We start from the raw sequence: 19467 nt of genomic DNA, 5'->3' as shown, positions 1-19467 counted from the left end.
GCCTGCGGCGCAGCAGCAGCAAGAAGCCCCATTAGCGAAAGCACGCCTCTAGTTAAGAACAGTTTCAGGTTAAGAACGGACCTCCGGAACAAATTAAGTGCATAACTGGAGGTACCACTGTATGTTAAGCCTGCAAGTTGTGCATATTCTGTCAACTTAAGTTGTCATTCTTCTTTGGTTGAGACCTCACTCATTTTCCATTTTGGGGCAGATCTGCCTTGAAAGAGGAACCTGTAGCATCTTGTTTTCTGTTCAGTAGCTGCTGACTACTTTCTGTATCTGTGGATATGTGATTCCTATTCCATGGTCCCATTCAGGAACCATAATGAAGTCAGGGCTAGGCTTCTCAGCTTTTATTCACTCCATTCAATGAGACTATATAGCTTCCCTAATTACTAGCTTGTAAATTGCTCCATATCTGTGTGGCTTTTCCCAGGCTTTAGATATCCTATTTAAGGCTGATTCCCTCCCTAGAAGAACCTCTACTGGGAAATGAAGGGGAACGACTGCAGCTGTGAGGTGCCTCCCCATGTCTGACCCTGGGTCAACAGTGGTCTGCTCAGGCAGCAAGAATGACCCAAGGGGTTCTGGAATCCCCCCTCCCTCCCTTGCCTTCTGTAGGATTTTCACAGTTCCACATTCCTATACTGGATATACATTTCTATATCCACCCCCTCAGTGTATCTTGAGAACAATGTACAATGTGATTCCAATTAGGTCAATAACAAATTCATGAAGTTTCAGCCCTCGCCATCTGTCCAGAGAGAGAGAGAGAGAGAGAGAGAGAGAGAGAGAGAGAGAGAGAGAGAGAGAGAGATTCTGTGGATGGTTGAAGGGGGTGTTGGGTTTTTTTGGAGGGGTGGCCATTATTATGAAGATTCCGCTTGATGAATCATCTGCATAAATAACAGCGATTAAAGGGGCTTTATTGGAATGAAGCAAAAGGCCAAATTAATAGTGGGACTGACTTAATTCCAAACGCATGACAGCCTCACATAATCAATCAATTGGCTCCTGCATATTTTAACACAGTTCAACAATTTCCACCCCCCTAGCAAAGACGATGTTGGGAAAGATGGAGGGCACAAGGAGACGGGGACGACAGAGGGCGAGATGGTTGGACAGTGTTCTTGAAGCTATGAACATGAGTTTGACCAAACTGTGGAAAGCAGTGGAAGACAGGAGTGCCTGGAGTGCTCTGGTTCATGGGGTCACGAAGAGTTGGACACAACTATACGACTAAACAACAACAACAAGCAAAGACTGGGGAAATGCTTCCATGCACAGAAATCCCACAAAAATTCCTAAGCATGTATAAGCATCAGTAAGTCCAGCTGAGTTCAAAAGGACTTACTCCCAAATACAGGGAAGCCGGATATTGTTGGACTACATCTCCCTGCAACGTCAGCCATCATGGTTAGTAGTCAGGGATGATGGGAATTGTAGTCCAGAAACATCAGGAGGGCACTACATTGGCTACCCCTGCCCTGGTAAATATGCTTTGGATTTAAAGCGCAGTATATAATTTAATAGACTTATGAGAATGTGTTTGGGGAAATGAGATCCTTCTGCCCTTAAGAGTGTTGAATAATACGCACAGGTTCAAAAACAAGTAATTAGCACCCAAATCTCACTATACACACCACAGATTCAAATAGTCAAATAGGAGGGCTGTGAGTAGTACTGTAAACAAATAAGCAGCCTTAAGTAAGCCTTACTTTTTGTGTTTTTCCAGTCCACAGCAGCCGTTTCACCAGAAACCATGGTGCTAGGTAGTGGGAGAGACCAGATAAATAGGAGAACACTTTTTCATTCCTTGTTTGCCTTTACAAGATTTCATAGGGTTATTTTCTGGGGGTGTTTTGGGGGAGGAGAGTCAAAATCCCACTGGCAGGAACACATTAGAAATTTCCTCATAGATCATTGACTCATTATGTGAACACTCATCTAACAAACAATTTCCTGAAAACACACTGTGTTCAGATAGCAAGACTTGCCTATATAAGTATATTATTATTATTATTATTATTATTATTATTATTATTATTATTATTACCCTGTTTTCCCCAGCCACTCTGGGCAGCTCCCAACAGAATATTAAAAACACGATAAAACATCAAACACTAAAAACTTCCCTGAACAGGGCTGCCTTCAGATGTCTTCTAAAAGTCAGATTGTTTTTTATTTCCTTGACATCTGAAGGGAGGGTGCCACTACCTAGAAGGCCCTCTGCCTGGTTCCCTGTAACCTCACTTCTCGCAGTAAGGGAACTGCCAGAAGGCTCTCGGCACTGGACCTCAGTGTCTGGGCTGAACAATGGGGGTGGAGATGCTTGCTCTTTGTACATGCTCTTGAAGAGTAGCTATGTTGATTAGTTTGCTGGGTACACTGTTGTCAGAGCTGCCTCTAGGTCCCAGCTCACAGAGGACCAACGCCAGGTTGATGTAATGTACAAAAGTCTTTATTGAAGTTTAGTTTCCATTTCAACGCCAGAGCGTGCAGCCCTACGTCTTAGACCTTAGATCGGCGAAGTCCCGTCTGAATCACCTCCCCTTCCGCACCAGTTTAAGATCCTAGCCCTGCTCCACCTTCTGCGCTGTTCTCTCCTCCTCTGGGTCCTCCTGCCCACCGGGACATTGCCCTTTCTGGACACCTCCGACGCTGAGTCGCTTAGCTCCTCCCCCTGCCTCCGGCGGGCTTTAGGACCCGGTTCCCAATCCTCATTCTCTGCTGTCCCGCGCTCCTGTACATTTGAACTTGTTTCTCGCGCCAACCCAGTGACCTTTCTCCTAACCGTTACACTGCTTCTATCACTGCTTCCCTCTTCCGTGACACTGGCCGGATCTGACCTCCCCTCCGTTGCCTGACTCTCCGATGGAGGCGTGGTCAGCTCTGCCTTGTCTCCTCTCCCTGGTGGGGAAAGCACTGGCCCCGATACCTGGGACTCTTCCCCCCCACTCTGCTCTGGTGGGGAAGCTGGTCCTGATTTCCAACTACTGCTCTGGGAGTCCCTGCTGCCCCCTTGTTCCTGGGGCGTTCCCCTTGGGAACCCCCTGCCCCTGGCCACTGGCGCCCCCTTTTGTGAATCTTCCGATTCGCTGGAGAGGCTCATGGAATCCCTCGGACCACTGTCCCCTCCTACGCTCCCCTCGGATTCCTCCCCCTCGCTCTCCATCTCCCCTCTTCCCTGTGCCTCTGCTCCTGAGCCCCTGACAACTGTGCTACAATACCTTAGAGCAAATGTCGGCTTCCAGATGTTACTCCCATGAGCCTTAGTGAGAATGATAAGTAGATGGGGATGCTGAGATTTGTGGTCCAACAACATCTGGTGAGGCCACACTGGCTTCCCTTGCCTAACAGACGTACTGGGTCTATTTCAAAGACAATAGTTTAGCCCTGAGAAAATACACAGAGAAGATGAAGAACACTGGAGGACAGGAAAACCAAAAGTAACTAAATACACCCTGAATAGTACAACTAACTTGATTTGGATTGTGAATGGAATGTCCAGCTATTTACTCTAAAGACAGGAAAATCCTAGTTAGGTTTTCTCTGTCAGGGTTTCCCAAACTTTCATCTCCAGCTGTTATGGACTACAATTCTCAGCATCCCTAGCTAGAAGGACCAATGGTCAGGGATGATGGGAACTGTAGTTGAAAAACAGCTGGAGGCCCAAGATTGGGAAACACTGATCTAAATGTTTCATATGATGAGGGACAACATGGGTAAGCATGCTAGCTTCATTGCCCTCCACAATTTGGAAGGATAAATAAATCTCATGGGAACTGCAGGGTTAGAAAAGGATACACATTACAGATGTTTTCCCTCCAACTCACAGAGACCCATGGAGATAGCCAAGGGAAGACAAAACTAGTACAGTGATATCTCAGTTTACAGTCATACCTCTGGTTAAAGACGCTTCAGGTTGAGCATTTTCAGGTTGCTTCCTGCGGCGACCCGGAAGTAACAGAACGGGTTACTTCCGGGTTTCACCACTCGCACATGCGTAGACACTCAAAATGACATCACGTGCATGTACAGAAGTGGCGAATTGCGACCCGCGCACGCACAGACACAGGTTGCATTCTGCTCAGGTTGCGAACGGGGCTCCGGAATGTATCCTGTTCCCAACCAGAGGTACCACTGTTTGAACTTAATCCGTTCCGGAAGTCCGTTCTTAAACCAAAACCATTCTTAAACCAAGGCATGCTTTCCCTAATGAGGCCTCCCACTGCAGGTGCCCTTCCACCATTTGGCTTCCATTCTTAGACCAAGGTAAAGTTCGCAAACCGGGACACTACTTTTGGTTTTGCGGAGTTCGTAAACTGAATAGTTCGTAAACAGGGCTGTTCTTAAACCGAGGTAGCAGTGTATGCTCTCCATCCCTCAGATTTGTTGTTGTTGTTTAGATGTTTAATCATGTCTGACTCCTTGTGACCCCATGGACCAGAGCACGCCAGGCACTCCTGTCTTCACTGCCTCTCACAGTTTGGTCAAACTCATGCTGGTAGCTTCGAGAACACTGCCCAAGCATCTCATCCTCTGTCATCCCCTTCTCCTTGTGCCCTCCATCTTTCCCAACATCAGGGTCTTTTCCAGGGAGACTTCTCTTCTCATGAGGTGGTCAAAGTAGGTGGTCAAAGCTTCAGGATCTGTCCTTCCAGTGAGCACTCAGGGCTGATTTCCTTCAGAATGGATAGGTTTGATCTTCTTTCAGTCCATGGGACTCTCAAGAGTCTCCTCCAGCACCATAATTCAAAGGCATCAATTCTTCGGCGATCAGCCTTCTTTATGGTCCAGCTCTCACTTCCATACATCACTACTGGGAAAACCATTGCTTTAACTATACAGACCTTTGTTGGCAAGGTGATTTCTCTGCTTTTTAAGATGCTGTCTAGAACACCTGAATAGAGCTACAGACATGCTAAAATGAGGGATAAATGGTTAGAACTTTGAACATATGTTTGCTCCATTCTAAAGTATTTATTTTCAGGTGGAGCATGTGTGCCTTGTATGTCTGGCTACACTTTACATTTGCCGTGGGAAAAGCAGCCAAACAGTGTGTGCTCCTTCTGATGCTGCTTCCCCATCTGCTTCACATTGGGCAACACTTGAGAGGCAAAAGAAAGCCTTTCCCCCTGGATTCCACTTGTTCTGACCCATCATTTTCCAGAAGCAGCTCAACCGGGCAGCTCAGCAAAGTTTTGCCTGAGAGCTACAAATGACCACATAAGGTTGTTTGAGTTGCAGTTTTGTACATGACTGATGGATTGATTTTGAAGGGTTGTATCCTGGTATTTCCATCAGAAGATTCTCAAGATGATTCACAACAGATTGCAACTCTACAAAAGTGGTACCCCAAACCTCCACACATAACAATCCATAATCCAGTAGCCTTAAATTCTCTGGCAGGTGGTTGAGGCCAGAGTGTTCTTCCTTTCAGTTCTGCAATCCCCAGAGAAAATGGCAGCTAGAGCAGAATGTTCTCTCCAACAGGAAAAGAGTGGAGGGAGCAAAGTTATTGCGGCGGCTGCTTTTCTTTCTTTTTTGGGAAATTTTAAAAATTAGATTTTACATAACAAATTTCAATTTAAGCATATTATTCACCTTCAGAGTTAGGATTCTCAGGAACCCTTGACTTCCCACCGCCCTTCCCTGGTTTCCGTTGTCAATCCCTTTTTCCTTCAGCTTATCCTATTTCTCTAATTTGCTAGAAATATTATTAACCATTTTTCCATTGTATTTTGACATTACAAGCATAACTCTAATGCTGCCAAGGGTTTTAGTTGTTTACAGTGTTCTCTTAAATACATTATAAATTTTTCCCATTCCTTCTCGAATTTCTTCTCTTCCTGGTCTCTGATTTTCCCAGTCAATTTTGCCATTTCGGCATAGTCCATCATCTTCATCAGCCACTCCTCTCTGGTTGGAACTTTGTCTTCTTTCCATCTCTGGGCCAGTAGTATCCTCGCTGCTGTCGTCGCATACATGAAAAGTCTTTTCTGCTCTCTCGGAATCTCTGTACCTAAAATGACTAATAGAAAAGTCTCTGGATTTTTCACAAATGTTATTTTAAACATTTTCTTCAAGCAGTGGCTGCTTTTCTGTCCAGTGAATGGAACTCGGCTTGTTGAGAGAGCATTGAACCAGAAAAAGTGAGCAGTGAGTGATCAGAAATGAAGAGTCGGCAAAAGCTTGATGAAATAAATTTCTTTTCAGCAGGTATTTAAAGCCCCCCACAGTTGGAAGTTCCCAAATTGCACAGGTGGTGTAGAGGATGGAGGCAATTCAAGGGAATGATGGGGTTTGGGGTTTGGCATGTTCCCCCAATGCATCTGAACAATTGGATATTTTTAATTATTATTTTAATTTATACTTTTCAGATTTATACAGGTCACTGGTTTTGCAATCATTTTGACATTTCAAAACTTGACTTTCTTTCCCCCTCTTTCTGCGGTTCCTTAAAATTATTTTTAATATTTTTTCCATATCCAAATTAACCTATTTGCTCATTTATTCATCTGCTTTAAACATATACTCTTATGAAACTGCAGGCTATTACAATAATCCTGCCAATGTTATTATCTGTTTACAATTTACCTGTTAATATCCAATAAACCACTTCCATTCTTTTATAAAAAGTTTGTCATCTTGATTTCTTATTCTTCCAGTCAGTTTCGCCATTTCTGCATATTCCATAAGTTTTTTTATCCATTCTTCCTTTGCTGGGACTTCTTCTTTCCATTTTGGGGCAAGTAACATTCTTGCTGCCGTTGTCACATACATGAATACATTTCTATACGGCTTGGGTAGTTCTGTCCCTATAATTAACAAATAATGTTTCTATAATGCCCTGTGTTATTATTCATCATTCATATGATTATCAGCACCAGAATGAGATCATAAAGGCCAATCTCTCTCCTTCAGGTGGACAACATCAGCACGAGGACACAATGAGAATTCTCTCTCCTTCATTGGCCACTATCAACATGAGGTCACAAAGGCAAGTCTCTCTCTCTCCTTCAGAGAGGCAGCACAATTTCTACACAGTTTAGGTACTTCTGTCCCTATAATTCCCCTTTTGGAGAGCTTCTGGGGGTTTTTTTGTGTGTTTTTACCAACGTTATTTTAAACATCCTTTTTCATTTCATTATATATCATTCCCCATCTGAACAATCATAGCCTTGGAGTTGGCATAGTAAATCTCTTCACTTTGCAGTCAGTGTCCCGGTTGCAGCAAAATGGCAACGGCACAGGATGCGGGAATTGCTTCACCACCCAATTCTCCACACTGCGACTACCCTGGTAAGGTAGGATTTCTCTGTAAGTCATTTTTTAATTCATTACTTATTTTGCATGCAAGGGCCTAATGTGGCAGAGCTCACTTTTCCCCTTCTTAATTGGCTCTTCAGAATCAGTCCCCCAGGGCTGGGGGAACTTTTCCACCTTCTCTTCTGAGACCAAATGCCTGTGATGGGCAGGATCAGAGACAAATGTGGGCAGAGCAATAAATGTGAAATTTACCCTAGCGTAGTAGGCTACTTGTTAGGCATATCCTCAAACACACCCTCTATCTCCCATACAGGCAAGTGAGAAGCATTGTTAGAGGTCAACGACACATTGGAGCTAGGCCTACTCTGGGATCAAATCAGAAGCGGGATGGCTTTCATAATTCCAGGACCGTCCCTGGAAAATTGGGTTTGCATTTGGATCCTGCGTGTGAAACTCCCATCCCTGCTATAATTCATCATCCTTAATTTCTGACTGTTTGGCTTACATGTTGACCGTCCTGGAGCCATGCAAACACATTATCTGCTCCATCTTTAGTCAAAGTGGCCAAATTCAATTTAGCAAAGATGAAGGGGTCACTCTCAGTGGACAACAATTCATATTTTTGAGAGTTAGCCAAAGGAAATAAATAAAGTTCAACTTTAGCTATCTGAAAGGCCTCGGAGACATGCAAAGCATTTGACTAATCAGAAGCTAGGAATGCTGTTTATGGAGGGTTGCAGTGACACGAAGCTACCGTGGTAATATGACAGAGTCTCTCGCTTCCTCTGTCCACAGCAAAGGGTGTTGTCCTCTATTCCTCTGGTGAATTCCCCATGTCCACCTAGATTGGGGTGGGGCAGACATCCAGTTGCCTGACATTTTTATGTGACCTTACTTGATTCCCACTTCCTGAAACAATATTTGAATCGAAATGTAGCAGTGATACAAATTTCGCTCTTCTCTGATTTTTGCAATGCCCTTCTCTCTCTCTCTCTCTCTCTCTCTCTCTCTCTCTCTCTCTCAATAATCTTTATTAATTTAAATTACACACATATACAAAGAATTTACAATCTCATACTACAAAAAGAAAATTAAAGAAAAAAGAATTAAGAAAAAAGAAAAGAAGAAAATACAGAAAAAAGAAAGAAGAAAAAGCAGATTTATGTGCATAAAAAACTTAATCTTCCTAATTAATACTTAAATAAACACTCAAATAAAACAGACATCTGACAAAGCGAGTCTTCCCTTCTCAACAAAACAATGTGTGCAAAAATATATATATTGGGGGGAAGTGTGCAAATAAATGCATGTTTGACAAAAAAAAATAGCACACACAAATGTGTTATATTGAGCAGGAGTAGGCAACCTAAGGCCCATGGGCCACAAGCGGCCCATGAGGGCCGTTTAACCTGCCCACGAGCCGCCCCCAAACTGAGCCACCTGCTCGGTGAGTCCCCACACACTGCACTAAACTGGCGCAGCGCAGGGACTCGCTTCTGCAGCGCCGGAAATCGTGTCTGCGCAGATGCACACACCAGAAATTACGTCTGCAGAGACGCAGATGCTAGAAATCATAGGTGCGGGTGCTGAAGTGCAAACACAATCTGGCCCACGGAGCGATCTCCGCAGGAGTGAACCAGCCCAGGAGAGGTAAACCTTGCCAACCCCTGATATTGAGAGATACTACTTGCAAAAATGTGTATATCAGATGAAATGAAAATGCATAATAAAATGCTGGCAAATTGTTGTATTGGCATTATTATTATTATTATTATTATTATTATTATTATTAAAAAAGAAAAGCAATACAGAAATGCACAGAACTTAAGACTGGAAAAAAATGAGAATTTGAGAGAAATCAGACTGGATAGTTTTTATTATTATTATTATTATTATTATTATTATTATTATTATTATTATTAGAATTTATATACTTCCCTATACCCGGAGGTCTCAGCGCAGTTCACAGAACAAAATCAAAATATAAAACCCAAAATTATATAATCGAAATAAAAACAACAACCCAATAACCTGCCCACCCCCGCAAAAAACCCACATTTTAAAAGGGCATAGGATGTTTCATCAATCCCTACAACCAGGCAGTGGTGCCAAATCTGTGACAATTGCTGTGAGGGAGGGAAAAACTGAGGTGTACGTGGGTTCCCACGAGGCAAGACACAGTGATTACAACAAGAACCTTTATAGAACTAACAGAACTGGACAACAGAGGCAAAGCAACTGCTTATATACATTTCTGAAGGCCTTGGCCACTCCCACTCCCTACGTGATTGGCTGTCTAAACTTCCAAGCTGCGAGTCATTACTCAGATTTTAAGAGCCAATGGCAGAGGCCCAAATCCTGAAATTGGATATCAGAACACAGGAGCTCAGAATCCTTGGTCTAGACTCAAGCTCAGGCAAACACAGACCACTGAATACTAACAAAAACTTTGAGACCAGCCAATTGATTTGGAGATGAAGTTCCTTCCTGGATTCAAATATGGCGACCCAAAAAATTGCATAGCAAGGTCATTAGCAAAACAATAAACCACAAAAAACAAATAAACCACAGAAGTGAGGGTGGGAGGGTGGGAGACCAAAAAGCTGACTGCAGTGTCAGGTGAGGAGCTGAGGCCTCCCATGATTGACCAATTATTGTGGGTGGGTAAACCTGAATTTCCCCATGGCCAAAGGGAGGGAACATCTCCCATTGGCCATTGGGAGGGATCAAAATGGTCTGACACTGATAGTGAGTTGTGTGGTGCCACAACTGCCACCCACAACTCTTCACACAATGAGTGTAACACAAAGCCAGATTCTCATGGTCCATTGTACAAGCAAGCTTTGTTCCAGTTTGTCCCACTGTTTCAGCCTTTCAGGGTTCCAGTCAATGTTGCGTCTGGAGAACAAATGTCGCCCCTGTGCATTGCGCAATCTTTAAGCGCTGATGTATACATAATTTTTTATTTTTTTATGTATGCGACAACAGCCACATGGATGTTGCTAGCTCAGAGATGGAAAGAAGAGTCCCTACCAGAGAGGAATGGCAAACTAAGCTGATGGACTACGCCAGGTGTGGGCAAACTAAGGCCGGGGGCTGGATGCGGCCGAATCGCCTTCTCAATCCGGCCCGCAGACGGTCCAGGAATCAGTGTGTTTTTACATGAGTAGAATGTGCCTTTTATTTAAAATGCATCTCTGGGTTATTTGTGGGGCCTGCCTGGTGTTTTTACATGAGTAGAATGTGTGCTTTTATTTAAAATGCATCTCTGGATTATTTGTGGGGTATAGGAATTTGTTCATTTCCCCCCAAAAAATATAGTCCGGCCTACCACATGGTCTGAGGGACGGTGGACCGGCCCACAGCTGGAAAAGGTTGCTAACCCCTGGACTACGCCGAAATGGCAAAACTGACCGGAAAGCTCAGGAACCAAGAAGACTAAAACTTTATTTATAAACCTGATTTATTTAGGAGACCACTGTAAGCAGATGAAAACATTAGCAGGATTCTAATAACACTTGTAATGTAACATACACTATAGACAATATAGAAAGATATAAAATATAAATTATGAAATAATATGCAGTTGAAAATGTTGACAATCGGACCCAGGGAGGGGGTGGTGGGAAGTCTCGAGATTCAGAGAAATCTCTATATATGGATATGTATTTGGTATTGTTACAACTTTATATTTGGAAAATCAAATAAATACGATTTCAAAAAACAAACCAACGCTGATGCATCTGCTTAGCAGAGGGAAAACGACACGCAAGCAAAGCGGTACTCATAAATAACCTGCCATCTTTGAAAAATTAAACGGAAGCCTCCCAGTTGACCTTTGGCCTCTGGTCTTTCGTAAAGGTGGCTGGGCAGGATGGCCAATGGAGACAAATCCACAAGCGCAAAAATCAATGCCGCTACTTAAAAATCCTTATGAAATACATCGGGACAGAGATGCGATGTATAATTAATTGATTAGCCCCAAGAGATCGTTCAACGGAGCCCAGCACACATGAGCAACATCAAATTTAAGTGATGAAAGATGTAGCATACAGTAGTGTGTGGGGGACTTTTTACTGGGTGGGTTGGACACCCAGTAACACTCTGCCTTCTTGTTGATAACCATCCTACAAGCCAACTGTATTTCATTTTTTAAAAAATGAAATAAAAAAATGCTACTTATGTAGGCCAGCAATTTCCACTTTAGACCAGGCCAATGAGCAGCCAAAGAACAGAAATAAGAAGACTCCTATGGGATCCACTATTCCACAGCTGGAGCCAAGTGTGGAGAATGATTCATGGTTTTGAGCCTTGACTTCTCACTGGATTGGCTACGGAACAATTAACCATAAAACGAAATCGTGCTTTTTCTTCCAGAACACTTTGAGGCAAAAGAACATCTTCAACAGCTTGCCCTCAGAGCGTACCACACAACTTGTGCAATAAACAGCAACGTTGGTTTAAAAGGTGTGGCGCTGTGGGTAAAACCTCAGCGTCTAGGACTTGCCGCTCGCATGGTCGGTGGTTCGAATCCCCGCGGCGGGGTGAGCTTCCGTCGTTCGGTCCCAGCTCCTGCCCACCTAGCAGTTCGAAAGCACCCTTAAGTGCAAGTAGATAAATATGTACCGCTTTATAGCAGGAAGGTAAATGGTATTTCTGTGTGCTGCTCTGGTGCCGGTTCGCCAGAGCAGCTTCGTCACGCTAGCCACGTGACCCGGAAGTGTCTGCGGACAGCGCTGGCTCCCGGCCTCTAGAGTGAGATGAGCGCACAACCCTAGAGTCTGTCAAGACTGGCCCATACGGGCAGGGGTACCTTTACCTTTACCTTTGCCACACTGAGACAGGTTTATTTTTTATATAAGTTTATTTTGGGGTTTTTTCAAATGAAAGATTACAATCACATATCCAACATACATCAGAAAAACAAGAGTCCAAAGAATCTTCTGGACTTCCCCCTCCCCTTTGTGGGTCCTATTGTTAGTCATTTCCTCCTGCATCTTTCATAATAATCCAAATCTTTTACATCTCCATTATGTCCAAAATTCAGCATTAAACTACAAGTGTTATTCCAATCCTACTAACGATTTTAGCTATTTGCAATGGTTTTTAAGATAGATTATAAATTTTCCCCATTCCTTATTAAAATTTTGGTCTTCCTGATTTCTGATTCTTCCAGTCATTTTTGCCATTGCAGCATAATCCATCGATTTAATCTGCCATTCTTCTCTGGAAGGGACTTTATCTTCTTTCCATCTCTGGGCCAATAAGATCTGCATGGTCACATACATAAATAGCATTTTCTGCTCCCTTGGGATTTTGGCACCTAGAATTCCTAAAAGAAAGGCTTTGGGGTTTTTTAAAGAAAAAGTTATTTTAAACATTTTTTTCACTTCATTATATATCATTTCCCAAAATTCTTTTACAGTTGTACCTTGGAAGCTGAATGCCTTGGCTCCCGAAAAAATTGGCTCCCGAACCATCGAAACCTAGAAGTGAGTGTTCCAGTTTTCAAATGATTTTCGGAAGCCAGATGTCTAGCTTGGAAGCCTCGCTTTGGTTTTTGAACAGTTCCGGGAGTCAAACAGACTCCCAGAACGCATTCTGTTCAAAAACCAAGGTACCACTGTACTACCTTACATGTCCACCACATATGATAAAAGGTGCCTTCTTTTTCCTTACATTTCCAACATATATTTGCACCTGTTTTATACATTTTTGCTAATTTAAAGGTAAAGGTACCCCTGACAGTTAAGTCCAGTCACGGACGACTCTGGGGTTGCGGCGCTCATCTCACTTTACAGGCCAAGGAAGCCAGCATTTGTCCACTTCTGCAGACAGTTTTTCCAGGTCATGTGACCAGCATGACTAAGCCGCTTCTGGCAAAACCAGAGAAACGCACGAAAACACTGTTTACCTTCCCACTGGAGCGGTACCTATTTATCTACTTGCACTCTGTGCTTTTGAACTGCTAGGTTGGCAGGAGCAGGGACCGAACAACAGCTCACCCTGTCGCGTGGCCTCGAAACACCGACCTTCCGATCAGCAAGTCCAAGCGGCACAGTGGTTTAAACCACAGCGCCACCCATGTCCTTTATTTTTGCTACTTTACTGGGAGTTAAATATCAACGGTACATCATTTTCATATAGTTGCACTGAGACAAGTTTAGAACTGCAAGATGAAAGGGGTTTTTTGTTTTTGTTTTTTTGGTGGGGGGGGAATATCAGCAGAAGAAATAGTTACAAGGTTTTATGCATGAAATTATGTTTGTGAAAATAAGCTTCATTAAATGTTCTGAATGCGTAGCCCTTTGGAATGTCACAGTTGGGTAGCTGACAAAAGGAGGGCTTTGCTAGAAACAGGAGAGGCTCATCCTTAACTGGAAATGTGTTCTAGAACATTCTTAGGAGCACTGTGGGGAATGCAGGGGCTAGAATCTTAAGCAGCAGCACTCCCACTGCAACATTTGGTTGCAGTTCCTGCTGAGCCCAGTTGCATGTCGAGGTCCCCCAACCCACCCCCAAATAAATCACAATTCACACAGAATTTTTGTTTAGATTTTTGACATAATTTTGGCCACAACTTTATTAAAATACATAAATGTGAGTGGATGATAAGGAATTGGTTACGACTATCTGTCCTCGCCCCAGGACAGAACCGACTTCTGGATTCCAGCGAAAGCCAGTAAGGAAAAACAATATTGGAGAGAGCATTGAGCCGGGCACCAGATCCTCATCTCTCCGCGCATGCTCCCGGAGGCTTGCGTGGCCCTAAGCCCCATTCAGGGGTACGGACGAAAGAATGGCAAGCCCCTGGATTCCTTTAACGGAATTTCCTTGCTGCAGCAGCATTGGAGGGGCAGGCATCACCAATCCTCACCCCTCCACCAACCAATTTTTTAACCAATACCTAACCGCAACCCTACAAGTTGTGACGATTTGCTATGCAGTAGGCAAAAAATAAACGGCACCAGCCAATCATCCAAATGGACAAAATTCCTACCAGGCCCCTGCCCCAAAAGCAGACGGCCCCATGACAGGCATAGCAAGGTCAACGCAATAGCCCCAAATTAGGGAGGGTGGGTGAGTGATCCAATGCATGCAGCAAAAGAACAGAGTCAGTGCTGCGTGGCCTGATTTTATAACCTTTGGTCCATCCCAGTAATTGGCAACATCAAGATTTTCCCAGTAACCCAACAGCCCAATCACTGCAGATGGTCATCCAAACTATCCCGCCCAGCAACAGAGGGGTGGCCTGTCAGACCCCACCGCAACACGTGCTCTCCATGAAGGAGAACACGCTTTGTAATATATAGAATAATAATGAACATCTCAGGACTCCGGCCCCCTTCCCTTACTCTTGAAAGGCTTTCCAAGAATATCCATACGGTCAAGGTTTATGCTCTGTTTCCAAAATAAGGCATCATGTGCCTTTGTCTCAACATTCTAAAACAAATGTTTAAATCTAAATGGATTCTATTTGGGCACAGCTGGAGTTTATATGGATCAGCTTACGGAATCAGGTCCTGCGTTTCTTGACACACTGCTACATTTCAGTCAATATTTAGTCAAACCTGATCCCAATTTACTACGAGAAAAAAATAAATCAGCCAGGAAGTTTTAAGGAGAACATACTTGTGTCTGAAACGTCTACCCATGCCTTCGCTCTCATAGGGTCAATGCAGGACTTTCCCATTATTATCATTATTAGCCTTTGAATGGTGAATTTGTAGTGTTTATGTGGCTTCCTTGGTTCACTGGGCAGTTAAAGCTAGAGGTGAGTCATTTAAGGCACATTTGATGCATTGCCAAAAGGACGTTGGAGGAGATTTGATGCTCTTTGAGAGCCAGTGTGGTGTAGTGGTTAAGAGCGATAGACTCGTAATCTGGGGAACCGGGTTCGCGTCTCCGCTCCTCCACATGCAGCTGCTGGGTAACCTTGGGCCAGTCACACTTATCTGAAGTATCTCAGCCCCACTCACCTCACAGAGTGTTTGTTATGGGGGAGGAAGGGAAAGGAGAATGTTAGCCGCTTTGAGACTCCTTCGGGTCGTGATAAAGCGGGATATCAAATCCAAACTCTTCTTCTTCTTCTCTTCTTCTCTCAGGGCTGGCCCAAGACATTTTGGCACCTGAGGCAGTTGCCTCACCTTGCCTTATGGGTGAGCTGGACTTGGATGCTATCCATTTTATTACATATGGTTCTGACGTATGTTCATATAGCTGTGGCCTATCGAACCAAATAAGCTGGGGGGAAAGTTACACAATGTCAATATGAGGCATCAGATGGATTATTGCCATTCCTGTCCTACAATCCAGTATGACAGCAGCCATGCTCTGGAATGATTAAGATCAAGCAGGCACCTTTGCTGAACTGTTTTCGACGCCTGATGAAAACCTCTTTTGCTCCGGCAAGCCTACCAAAACATGTAATTTTATTATACTTGTTTTTAAGTTCTGTTGATTTTATCTACAGTCGTGATCATTCTGTTATGTCTACTGGTTTTTTTAAAGAGTTTGATCATTTTGTTGGTATGTTTTCGATAAACATTTTACACCGTTAACTTCGTAGGGTTTTTAAATTTATTTATTTTACTAAGGAGTTTATACGTTTTGCTAGATAAATAAATCTTCATAATATGCATGCTCCAGAGGCTTCAGCTCGTGTCGGTCCTACTCTGTCTCTCTCGCCACACAGTGAACAAGGGCACTGCTAGGACCGGCAACAAACAGGACACAGACTCCACTAGAAATTGGTTCTAAACAGCGTTTTCTGTGCTTGGCATCCTGTTAAAGTGCTGAGTTGTGAGAGAAGTTGTCATATACTCTTATGCTAGCTGGTGATGGGTAAAGGTAAAGGATTTCTGGACAGCTAAGTCCAGTGAAAGGTGACTATGGGGTTGCGACGCTCACCTCGCTTTCATGCCAAGGGAGCCAGCATTTGTCCACAGACAGCTTTCCAGGTCATGGGGCCAGCATGACTAAACCGCTTCTGGTGCAACTGGACACCGTCTCGGAAGCCAGAGCACACGGAAATGCCGTTTACCTTCCCGCCACAGTGGTACCTATTTCTCTACTTGCACTGGCGTGCTTTTGAACTGCTAGGTTGTCAGAAGCTGGGACAGAGCAACAGGAGCTCACCCTGTCATGGGGATTCCATTAGGGGAAATAGGAAGCCTTGAACATATATTTTTTGGATGTCCTTATTATGTTGAGATTCGTAGAGACACCATTGATCCTTTGCTGAAGAGGCTCGCCAATCTTTCAGGCACGTCTACACTTAATTCTTTCCTCTTAGGCAATGATCATAGGACGACCTGCGCCCAGATTTGTAGGCACAGATCATCCTCTAGAACAAAATAGCTTACTAGGGAAATGCTGAAGTTGCCCTTTGGGGCACCTCAGGGTCAATTTTTTATGGTAGCCCAAATCTCAGTTGTATGGGTGTATGTATATATCTCAATTTTAACTCATGAGCTATTGCTGCAATCTGCTCCGATTGTATATTTATGTTTATGAACGCTGTTTTTATTGTGTTATGTTATGTGAGCTGGTCTTTGACCGTAATAAATTATCTGTCTATCTAAATTATCTATCTCTAGCCTCCAAGGTCCTAATCCAGCACTCAAGCCCCATTGGGCTTAAGATGGGGGTCAGCCCTTGATTTTGCTACCCAACCTCCTTCAATTTCCAGCCTCGCCACCATTCCTATCTTCGCCAAGAAATAGTATGATAGAAGATGCACTTAAGGATGGGGGTGGCTGGTGCTGTCTCAAAGTTCCTTGAAGCTTTGGTAAAGCGTGTTCTCCCTGAAATGAGAGCACATGTTGCGGTGGGGTCTGCCAGGCCAACCCTCTATTGCCAGGCAGGTTAAATGGTGATTGCCTGAAGCAATGATTGGATGACTGAGTTGCTGGGGCAAATTGCATGTTGCAAATTGGTTGGGTGGGACCAAAGGCTTTAAATATTGGGGCACTCCGTTTTTGCTTTCTCTTTCACTGAGTGCATCGGATCACCTGCCCGCCCTGTGTTCCGGTTGACCTTGCTATGCCTGTCATGGGGTCATCAGCCCTTGGGGCAGTGGCCTAGTAGGAATTTTGTCCATTTGGTTGATTGGCTGGTGCCATTTGGTTTTTGCCTACTACTTAGCAATTCGTCACAACTTGTAAGGTTGCGGTTAGGCATTGGTTATAAAAATTGGTGGAGGAGGGGTCAGGATAGGCTGGGCCTGCCCCTCCAATGGTGGTGTGGAAGGGAATTCCATTAAAGGAATCCTGGGGCTTGCCACAATTTCGTCCAATCCCTGCAATGGGACCAGGGCCAGCAAGCCTTGGGGAGCAGGTTGGGTGAGCGGTGAGGGACTGTCACTCAGCTCAACTGATCCCCAATATTGTTTTCCCTTCACTGGCTTCTGAGGGAGTTCGGAAAGTCAGCTGTGTCCCAGGCAGAGCGACAGATAGTCATAACCAATGCCTAAGCAACCACTCACAGATTATGTATTTTAATAAAGTTGTGGCCAAAATTATGCCAAAAACCTTAAACAAAAATTATGTGTGATTTGTGAATTATTTTGAGGGGTGGCTTGGGGACCTCCACACGCAATGTTTGTTTCATGCTATGCTCCTTCATTGCAGGACAAACGAAAATGGAAAGCCCCATTTTTGTTCTAGATAAATTATGTCAAATGTTTGCACTTTGGCAAGGAATGTGCAGGCACCTCTTCGCATCATGCTTCACTGTGTCGGGCTATCAGGAGCTGGCAAGCACAGCCTCTGCTCCTCAGCTATGTAGGAATGCAGGATTGTCAGATTTCAATCAAGAACGAAAGCTAGCCAGGACCTTCAGCTAAAGTAAACCTTGAGCACTTAATATTTAATACAAAAACATCCTGTTCTCTTAGACTGATTCACCTTCAACAAAGTACAACTTTGTCTTCGGAACAAGGAGATTACAAGAAAGAGGGCTTAAACTTTAATAGAATATATAAAACAGTAAATGATTAAGTTCCAGGTGGTGAGCGCATTCTAACTGATACTATGTGAGAATCTCACCCTGGCCATTGGATCGACACTGATTGACGTCACGTGTCATGTTTGCATGCTTTCAAGCTGACAGTGCTTCCCAAAACTGGAACAGAACCAAAGAAGATGCCATCCTCCGTATGCAGGGACTGGATGGGCCAAACCATGTAGAAGCCATTTTGTCAAGCATGCCGTGTATTTATTGTTGTTGTGTTGTTTTGAAAAATTAGCAGGCTACTTACAAACCTCTGGTTACGTGAAACATATTCAATAAACACACAAGACGTAACCGGCTGTACCTTTGAAAAAATAATATACACTATTCATTGTATTGAATTGTAGATTTCAACAGAAGTACAGTGGTGCCCCGCAAGACAAATGCCTCGCAAGACGAAAACTTGCTAGACGAAAGAGTTTTCCGTTTTTGAGGTGCTTCGCAAGGCGAATTTCCCTATGGGCTTGCTTCGCAAGACGAAAACGTCTTGCGAGTTCTTGCGAGTTTTTTCCCTTCCCCCCCCTTTTGCTAAGCCGCTAAGCCGCTAAGAGCCGCTAAGAGCCGCTAAGCCGCTAATGGCCGTGCTTCGCAAGACGAAAAAAACCGCTAGACGAAGAGACTCGCGGAACGAATTATTTTCATCTTGCGCGGCACCACTGTAGCTCATAATGTTCAACGAAAAATGTTGAACTGGACTGGATTATTTTTTCAAACATACAGCCGGTTACGTCTTGTATGTTGTGGGGAGTGACAAGAAGGTACCCCATGGGGTGCTCGCCTTGACACCCCTGGGCGTGGCGGCGCAATCAGCCATCGCTCTGCCGCAGCTGCATGTGGAGAATCCTCCGTTCACGTCTGCAGCCGCGAGCAGAGGATCCCCCCCACCATCTGTACGGCATTTGAGCGGCGCCGGTGCCAAACCGCTACGTACAATGCATGCACGGTGTCGCATGCATGCGCTGTACGTAGCAACACCACACATGCGCTGTACGTAGTGGTTTGCCAACGGCACTGCCCAAGCACTGTAAAGACGGTGGAGGGAGTACCCCGCCACCGTCTGTAGAGTGCTCAGACGGCGGCGCTAAACTGCTACATACAACGCATGCACGGTGTTGCACGCCTATGTTGTACGTAGCGACACCATGTATGCATCCTACGTAGCGTTGCCACACATGTGTTGTA

The 19467-nt window shown here is 44.2% G+C and overlaps 1 long non-coding RNA gene across 2 annotated transcripts; it reads left to right on the top strand.

The window, feature by feature from the left end:
• Nucleotides 1–6939: 6939 nt before the first annotated feature.
• On the top strand, nucleotides 6940–15833 carry LOC310840767. 2 transcript variants are annotated; one of them, XR_014562110.1, is made up of 4 exons: nucleotides 6940–7055; nucleotides 7183–7323; nucleotides 12698–12764; nucleotides 15493–15833. It is a non-coding gene; the product is annotated as an uncharacterized lncRNA (long non-coding RNA). The 2 variants fall into 2 exon arrangements; XR_014562111.1 differs by having other exon boundaries at nucleotides 6941–7055; nucleotides 7183–7310.
• The last annotated feature ends 3634 nt before the right edge of the window (nucleotides 15834–19467 follow it).

This window comes from Podarcis gaigeae (assembly GCF_964106915.1).
Source record: "Podarcis gaigeae genome assembly, chromosome: 3".
Classification (NCBI taxonomy): domain Eukaryota; kingdom Metazoa; phylum Chordata; class Lepidosauria; order Squamata; family Lacertidae; genus Podarcis; species Podarcis gaigeae.
The sequence above is the reverse complement of the archived record's forward strand: the minus strand, read 5'-3'. Positions and strand labels throughout refer to the sequence as shown.